Raw genomic sequence first — 9,341 nt, forward strand, 5'->3', positions numbered from 1 at the left:
CAACAATGGATCAAAATAATATTAATTTGATCTTGTTGGTTGGTAAAATCAAAAACGTATTTGTTGTTTAGTTGTTTAGTCGTGTCCGACTCTTCGTGACCCCATGGACCAGAGCACGCCAGGCACTCCTGTCTTCCACTGCCTCCCGCAGTTTGGTCATAGAATCATAGAGTTGGAATAGACCACAAGGGCCATCGAGTCCAACCCCCTGATCAAACTCATGCTGGTAGCTTCGCGAACAGTATCCAACCATCTCGTCCTCTAGATATTAGGGGATAATTTGTGAGGGCCCCCCCTCGAGATTTTGACTGCCAGGAGCCTCCACAGGGTTTAATACGGCACTGCCACCTTCCAAGGTAGTCTTTCCCACTGCTGATCAGCTTTTACAGTCAGAAAGTTCTTCCTACTGTGTAGTCGGCCCATCCTTTCTTATCATTCGAATCCATTGCTTTGGGTCCTACCTTCTGGAGCAGGAGAAAACAAGCTTGCTCCATCTTCCATGCAACAGCCCTTGGGATATTTGAAGACAGCTCCCAGCCTCCTCTTTACCAGGCTAGATATACCCAACTCCCTCAACCATTCCTCATAAGGCCTGTTTCCAGACCCTTGATCATCTTGGTTGCCCGCCTCTGCACACATTGCAGCTTATCAATAACCGTCTTAAATGGTGGTGCTCCTAACTGGACAGGCAGAGAAAGTATCTCAACCAGATATATTTGTCGAAATGCTGGATTCTCTTTGTAAATGGTTGGAATTTAAATTTCCGAGAGAATATGCAATCGTAATTATTGTCTTTTTTATATACAGATAAGGGTTGTTTAGAGTATTTGTATACAGTAATGGGAGAAAAGCAGTGATAAACCTAGACAGCATCTTAAAAAGCAGAGACATCACCTTGCCAACAAAGGTCCGTATAGTTAAAGCTATGGTTTTTCCGGTAGTGATGTATAAAAGTGAGAGCTGGACCATAAAGAAGGCTGATCACCGAAGAATTGATGCTTTTGAATTATGGTGCTGGAGGAGACTCTTGAGAGTCCCATGGACTGCAAGAAGATCAAACCTATCCATTCTGAAGGAAATCAGCCCTGAGTGCTCACTGGAAGGACAGATCGTGAAGCTGAAGCTCCAATACTTTGGCCACCTCATGAGAAGAGAAGACTCCCTGGAAAAGACCCTGATGTTGGGAAAGATTGAGGGCACAAGGAGAAGGGGACGACAGAGGACGAGGTGGTTGAACGGTGTTCTCGAAGCTACCAGCATGAGTTTGACCAAACTGCGGGAGGCAGTGGAAGACAGGAGTGCCTGGCATGCTCTGGTCCATGGGGTCACGAAGAGTTGGACACGACTAAACGACTAAACAACAACAACAATACAGTACAGTAATTTTTTTTAAAAAAAAATTTTGATTGAAAGATTTTCATGGGTAACAAAGGTACAAATAATAACTCTGTTTTCAGTTCGTGGAGTCTTATCTACAGGTCAGGTACATTTGGTGTGAAACACTGCTATCATAGGCAACTCTACAGTTCTATTTCTAGTACTATAATCCCTGCCTTCAATCAACTTCTGAGGGCAGTTTACAACAATGTTCAAGCACAATAAAACATACTAAAAACAGCAAGGCTGAAGACCAAATTCAGGTCCATTGCAGAACCTGATATTAACTAGCCCAAATCAAAGTTGTTTCTTGTAAGTTTATTGTAAGGAGCTCTGATTTCGGCTAGTGCCTCAGGTTCTTGCTGTGTTTTAAAAGACTCCGAAAAAGGTTTCCTATTAAAGATAAACTTGAGCTGCTTGTCTTTATCAGGCCTTACGCGGGTTGCCCATCTCAGTTTAAGATAATAATACAGATTTGCGTTGCGTGAATCTTTCCCTTTCCCTTTAAAGCATCACATTGCCTTCATCATGTGTTTATAGGTCTATGATGAATGCAATCCACTCTGCTTTTCGGGGTTTCACTTTGATCATAGGTCAAGGAGTGGAAGGAGGGTTGGGGCAAGAGCTTCAGTGGGTTAAGGAGTTTCTCTATATTTCCCTCTTCTGTATTTTCAAAGGCGACCACAAATGCACCATGATGGAGAGCAGAGAAAGTCTGGCATTCCGCTCTGTACAAAGCTCCTTCCGGCTTGTACACAGCAAAGGCTTTCAGCGTTCCAGCCCTTTCCAGGCTGGGAACTGGCGCCTCCTAAGAGAGAGGGGGAAGCCTTTGGCATTTCCCTTCTCCCACAAGCTTTTCCACAGAAGGTGGCAATCTGTCCCCTTGGTAAGCGTTGCAAATTCGTTTGAAATTGCTTCCTAACCAACAAAAATGTGGAAGGCGAAAGAAAGATCCGAGAGTGCACATGCAAGTTAGGAATAGTTCACTAAAAAGCAGCTTCTAAGGTAGGATTGCTGCTAGATTTTTAATTTCTGATAATGCTGTTTGTAGGTCTTTTAACAGCAGCAGGAGGTTAGAAAGTCAAGCTTTTCTCATCACATTAAAGGGCAGATCCACACCATATATTTAAAGCACCTGAATTTAAAGTGCATGACTTCCCCACAAGAGCCCTGGGAGCTGTAGTTTGTTAAGGCTGCTAAGAACTGTATGGGGAACTACAGTTCCCAGGGTTCTAGTGGGGCAGTCACACATTTTAAATGTGGCTTTGATGTGCTCTAAATGCATTATCTTCAAAGCCCAAAAGGGCCCACCTGCTAAATTACTTATGGTATGTCTCCTAAAGTGTTTCCACATTGCACATTTAGTGTAGAACTGCCATACAATCGTACCTTGGAAGTCAAATGGAATCCGTTCCAGAAGTCCGTTCGACTTCCAAAACGGTCGGAAACCAAGACACTGCTTCCGATTGGCTGCAGGAAGTTCCTGCAGTCAATAACAACCCGCCTCAGATGTTCGGGTTCCAAAGAATGTTTGCAAACCAGAACACTCGCTTCTGGTTATGCGGCATTTGGGAACCAAAACATTCAAGTCCCAAGGCATTCGATTTCCATGGTATGATTGTATGTAATTCACTTTTTACAGAGCATCCCAGTAACAATGCCATATGATTATCATCATGATCATCCTGCATTTTCCTGTACCTCTCCAGTCTTTCGTCACATCACTAGAAAATCTGATTTCCTTCAGAAGCATGGAAAAGCAGGAAGTATCAACAATCCCAAAAAAGAGGGCAATAAGAGAAAGCAGCAACATTGAAAAGAATGAAATTGTGACCAGATTCTCACCAGCAGCTTGTTTTTCTTACACCAGCGCTAAATATAGTTCTCAGCCTCCACAACTCTTATAACATGAGACTTCTTTCCCATATCTTAGGATCCTGTTGTTGGAGAAATTAAAGCTCTGTTTCAGAATGTTCATAATATTCAGAAATAACCATTTGTACCAGTGGAATTTGCAACCAGAGAATGTCTGGACATTCAGTGTGCAGTTATCACGTTGTGGGGCAGGAGACCAGGGGACTCTGAGAATTGTAGCTTTGTGAGGGGAATAGGGGTCCCCTAGGTAAAAGGTAAAGGTAAAGGACCCCTGGACAGTTAAGTCCAGTCAAAGGCGACCATGGAGTTGCAGTGCTCATCTTGCTTTCAGGCTGAGGGAGCCAGTGTTCATTCACAGACAGCTTTCCGGGTCACGTGGCCAGCATGACTAAACCGCTTCTGGTGCAATGGAACACCATGACGGAAACCAGAGCACACGGAAACGCCGTTTACCTTCCCGCCGCAGCGGTACCTATTTATCTACTTGCACTGGTCTGCTTTTGAACTGCTAGGTTTGCAGGACTCGAGCTGGGACAGAGCAACAGGAGCTCACTCCATCGCGGGGAGATTTGAACCGCCAAACCTCTGATCAGCAAGAGGCTCAGTGGTTTAGACCACAGTGCCAAACTCTCAGCACCTATAAGAAACTGATCAGTTTTTATTGGGCCATCCATCCTGTCCCTGCATTGCTGGTTTGTTTCTTTTCTTTTCTTAAAAAAGTGTTACTTCTGCAAAGTTTGGAGTGTTGGGAGGGGGGGTATAAAAGGAGAATTCCCTGGATGCCAAGATCTAAATTTGGGGCAAGTACTCTTTTGTGAGAGAACCCCAGCAGAGATTTAAAATCACAAAACATGAAGCCAAGTAAAGCGTGGAATTATAGGCTGTTGGAGCTTTAATATGCCCTCCTAAGTTCCAAAACTTCCCTTAGCATAGAGAAAGTCCACATGTTCGTTAAGATAAAAATGGTTTACTTACAAACTCTCCAAAGGTCAGATTCATGTGCTTTTCCATACAGCAGAAAACACAGGCAGTACAACTTGGCTTGGTTACAGTGGTGAAAGTTCCTAAATTATTGGTCTAGGAATACAAGAATGGCTTGTAAAAGCGATGCTGCCTGAGCTGCAGCAACCAGCTCAGAACCTCGTCACTGCTTCTCAGGCAGACTGAAAGTGAATAGAGTCCTTGATTACCTTCCTCCCAAGCTGAGGGAGAGTGACTTAGCTAAGCCTGGCAGGACAGCTTACTCTATGGCATTAACCCCTTTATGCCATAGACTTAAGCATTTTGGTTGTATGAGGCTGATCATCCCACATGGAGTTACCCCAAGCATATTGAAATCTCCCTCTTGTATGTCAGCAATACTGTTTTTGTTATATAAGCACCCACAGCCTGAGCATTGAGTGGAAGTAGAGAGGCAAGCTGGGTCCCCCAACAGAAGGCTAACTGTGTATGCATAGGCACCCATGGGAATTTTCAAGGGTCGGAGGAGTAAAGTAAATAATCCAGGAAAAACATACTGCTACAGAATTGGTTGCATTGGAAGCCGTCTTTAAGTCTCATCCAAGCCCATGGTTTTATATCTGTAAGGGGTGGGGTTCTATAAAAGAAGAAAATACAGTCCAAACAACCCTTTTTATTCAGTTAATGGCCCTAGCCAAGCATCTCTTTGCATGACAAAAGAGTTGGCCAAGTACAGGTGTGCTGCCATAGAAACAACTAGCTAGGGATGAGCTTTCAGAAGAAAGGGGCAGAGAGCTTCATCCCACACCTGTCTGGAGGTGACCTCATCCTGGATCCATTTTAAACTCCATTTGGTCTCACCCTAATTTTTCACACTCTTTATCTTGGCTATTTTGTTCTCTGTGCTGGCTGCCTTCACCACATGCAATTTAAGCTTATCTTGGCATGCAAAGATCTAATCTCCATTCTCTGCCAAGCATTCCCACGGTCCCATTTCTTCCCTTCAGATCATCTTTTTGTCCTTAGCTGCACCATACCTCGTTCACTTAAAGGGGGAAAAGGAAGGTCTAATCCAGTAATGTCTAACCTGTTGTCCTCCAGATGTTATTAGACTCAACTCCCATCAGTCACAGCCAGAATGGCCAATGGTCAAGGATGATGGGAGTTGTAACCCAACAACATCTGGAAGGCACTATGTTGGTGATGGCTTAGTTACATGTTGCCCAAAGATAAGATCAAACGTATCTCCTGCCTGCAGGCTAATGCTCTCTGCTGACTGGAGCTTATGGGAGTTGTAGTTCAAAACAGCTGGATGGCACAACGTTGGAGAAGGCTGCAGGAGCTATAATGGTACATGTGTTGCTGTTATTTATTACTACCATAACAATCAATATGAAGGTGCCCTCAAAATAGAACCGTAAGTACAAATCATGCCAGAAGGGCAATTTGAGGGCAATTGCTCCTAGGCGTTTACAAGTTCCAGAATCCTAATCAAGCAGCCATTTGAAAGCGGCAAAATCTGGTGCAAATACATCAAATCTGAACAAAGGAAAATTCTTGGCAGCATCTGTGGAAAGAAGGAGTTTTAAGAATACAATGCTACTACGTATTGTTATGAGTTGGGAGGCGAGGGGAAGTATGCGAGAGCCTTCTAACTCCTGGAACGAACAAGCGTTAAAATATAAGCCAGGCTATTTTCCTGTGTTGAGGTGACAGCCTGGGCAGTGGGCCATTAAGGGAAACAAAGGGAAGAGCCCTCAAATCAGAGATAGTTAGAAGGACGAAGCAGAGTTCAGAGTTGAGTTGCAGCGATGTGACCTTAGAAGTAAAGCAGCAAGTCAGAGAGAGAGAGTCGGAGCAATGTTGGGGAGGACTGTTTGATTTCTGTTTGAATCCTAGGCTGCGGCTTTGGGAGAAACAAGACCCGCCCCCTTGGTGTTTTAATGCTGTGGACCACTCGGTTGTAGGCTCAGGTTGTATGTACAGTGGTACGTCTACTTACGAACACCTCTGGTTACGTATCCTTTGGGATACGCACGCGGCAAACCCGGAAGTATGTTTCCGGGTTTTGCCCTGCGTGCATGCGCAGAAGCGCTCTACCACACTGCACGTATGCGCAGAAGCACTCTACCGTGCCGCACGCATGTGCAGAACAGGCACCTCCGGTTGCGAAAACCTCAGGAGCTCTGGAACGGATCCCATCCGCAACCGGAGGTACCACTGTATGTGTAAATAAACCATATAGCATAAAGACACCACAGTCTCTGCTGTGCCTCATTCCAAAAGGAAACACGAACCCTGCGTAAGTGCCCAGAATCCCATGATTCTCACACCAACCGCTCAGAGATTGGGGTGGCAAGCAACAGTATGTTAGCAAGTTGAAATGGTAGCTATGGTGACCACGAACAAAGAACAAAGGCATTTGGGTCGACTTCAACACACCCTCAGTTCACAAACTGTTGATGTAATACTCAGGCTTTGTGAAACCGAGTTAGATGTCAAAGTAGGGGGGGGGGGACATTTAATTCTTCACAGCTCTGTTATTTTTTTAAACCAGGTTAAAGCAATCACACACCAAAAAAGCATCCCTTTTTTATTAAGTGTGTTCTCCACTAGAGTCTCCCCCCACCTTTTTTAATTTTTTTAAAAATTGATTATTTTGCTTGCACTTTTGGAGACAGCCAGGAATTACTAATGGAAAATGACTGAGCAGCAAGAACTCGTTTATTCTCTGTTATTCTCCTACCTGGCTGGAAACTACGCTAAGGAGTAAGGGAATTACAATGCTATTGTGGATCTTCTACCACACCTTCGCCGGGTTTTGTTCACGTGTTATTAGGTTTTGTACACACTTGTAGCAAAACTCTCTAATTTCACTGACCTGGAGCTGTGCGTTGTGCAGATATCTCGGTTCCTCCTGGGTATTACTGCTGTGCAGCCAAAATAATTGTTCACTCTATTTATCATTTCCGTCCCCAAAGATGCTCGCAAATGGCATCAAAATGGCGGCACTGCCGGCAAACACACACACACACACACACACACACACACACACACGGAGGTATCAGCAGACTTAGGAGAACCCCAGAATGTTCAGGGGTGGAAAGAAGGGGAATGACCTCTAGGGGACAGACGAATAGGTCTCAATGGCCACTGATGACAGATTGAAGCAGGTGGCGGCAGTGGCGGAGCAAGCTGATTGGGTGCCTGGGGTGGTGTGTGTGCCCTGCGCCCAGGGGTGGGGCCAGCTGCCCAAGGGGCGGGGCCAGCCGGGGCAGGACGCTCCATGGGGCCTCCGTGGAGTCTGCCTGCCTCCTCCACCTCAGCCACCTTGAAGCTGAGGGGGAGACGGCAGGCAGACCATTTGGGGCAGCACGGAGCCTGCGGGCATCCAAGCCACCGTGTCACTCCAATGAGAGATGCGTGGCTTGGGCACGCTGCAGGCCCTGTGGTGAGTGCCGCCCGGCATTTTGTCACACACACCCCTCAGTGGTGACACCCAGGGCGGCCCGCCCCCACCGCACTCCCCTTCCTCCACCCCTGGGGGGCGGGGGACCGAGAACCATGTGGGAAGACTAATGGAATGAAGTGGGTGGAACAAACGAAAAAAGGAAGAAACTCATAGATAGAGAAAGGGCAGCAAGATCCACCTTACTGTCTGGATAGGTCATTTCCAGGTTCACGTTGAGAAGCTGTGTCCCCACTTTATTACGGCTTGGAAACTTCTTATGGGCTTTTTGTGTGGAAGATAAAATGAACTTGTAATATCTGAATTTGAAGATTGGGGGGGGAATTGGCTTATAGAAGATAGAATGGTTGGAAGTTAATTAGTGAATACTATATGTAGCTGATCGCCGAAGAATTGATGCTTTTGAATTATGGTGCTGGAGAAGACTCTTGAGAGTCCCATGGACTGCAAGAAGATCAAACGCATCCATTCTTAAGGAAATCAGCCCTGAGTGCTCACTGGAAGGACAGATCGTGAAGCTGAGGCTCCAGTACTTTGGCCACCTCATGAGAAGAGAAGACTCCCTGGAGAAGACACTGATGTTGGGAAAGATGGAGGGCACAAGGAGAAGGGGGCGACAGAGGACGAGATGGTTGGATAGTGTTTTCGAGGTTACCAGCATGAATTTCACCAAACTGCGGGAGACAGTGGAAGACAGGAGTGCCTGGCGTGCTCTGGTCCATGGGGTCACGAAGAGTCGGACACGACTAAACGACTAAACAACAACAACATATGTAGCTGTAGGTCAGAGAACTGGAAGTCTTTATGTTTCTTTATTCTTCTCCCTCTCTCTCACCTTTTCCTCTTCCTTTCTTCCCCTTTCTTTACTTTATTTTCCCTTTCTTCTTCTTTCCACCTCTGTCCCTTTTAAACATTTATGTTATTTCAGTGTGTTATAAAAATATACTTGGTATTGAGTATGAACTTTTGTATATCTTTGGACAAGTATCAATAAATATATTTTTTGAAAGAAAGAAAGAAAGAAAGAGAAAGAAGCACCTCTGTCCACACAAATGACATCTGCCCATAGAAATATTACAGAGGAACTCAAGATTCGAACGTAGCAAAATCAAGCGAAAAATGTGAACCAAAACCATTGAGAACTGAGTATTCTCAGTGGCCATGGAATATGGACTGACTGACTGGGGGACATGAGCAGAAACATGCCGGTATTCCACAGGTGAAACTATTATGTTAAACAGGTAGAAAATGAGGAAATAAGGGGTGGCATTCAACTAAATATTACTCAGTATAGACCCATTGAAATGGCTTGATGTGACTTATGGGTGGAATTCAGCAGAGCACTAGGGCTACATCAACATTTCTGTTGGTCTGACTGAACAGCCCCACTCTCATGTCCATGTGGGCTGTTCTCCTAACCCTCCAGAGCAGAATTGGGGGAGGCACAGGGGGAGAAAAGGGGGGGAATCCCCATTGCACTAATCGGAGTCCTTGTGCTGGCTTTCGCCCATAGGAGCCAACCCCTAGGGGCTGCAGGGACTTTGGTCCCCTCAATAAAAATAAATATTGAGTCCCCTCAAAGTTGATGGGCATTTGCCATTCAAATGGTGTGTGCGCACCATTTCATGTTATCAATTAAGCAGGGCCCCCACAATGTTTT

Source organism: Podarcis muralis, chromosome 1, assembly GCF_964188315.1.
Source record: "Podarcis muralis chromosome 1, rPodMur119.hap1.1, whole genome shotgun sequence".
In the NCBI taxonomy this organism is placed as follows: domain Eukaryota; kingdom Metazoa; phylum Chordata; class Lepidosauria; order Squamata; family Lacertidae; genus Podarcis; species Podarcis muralis.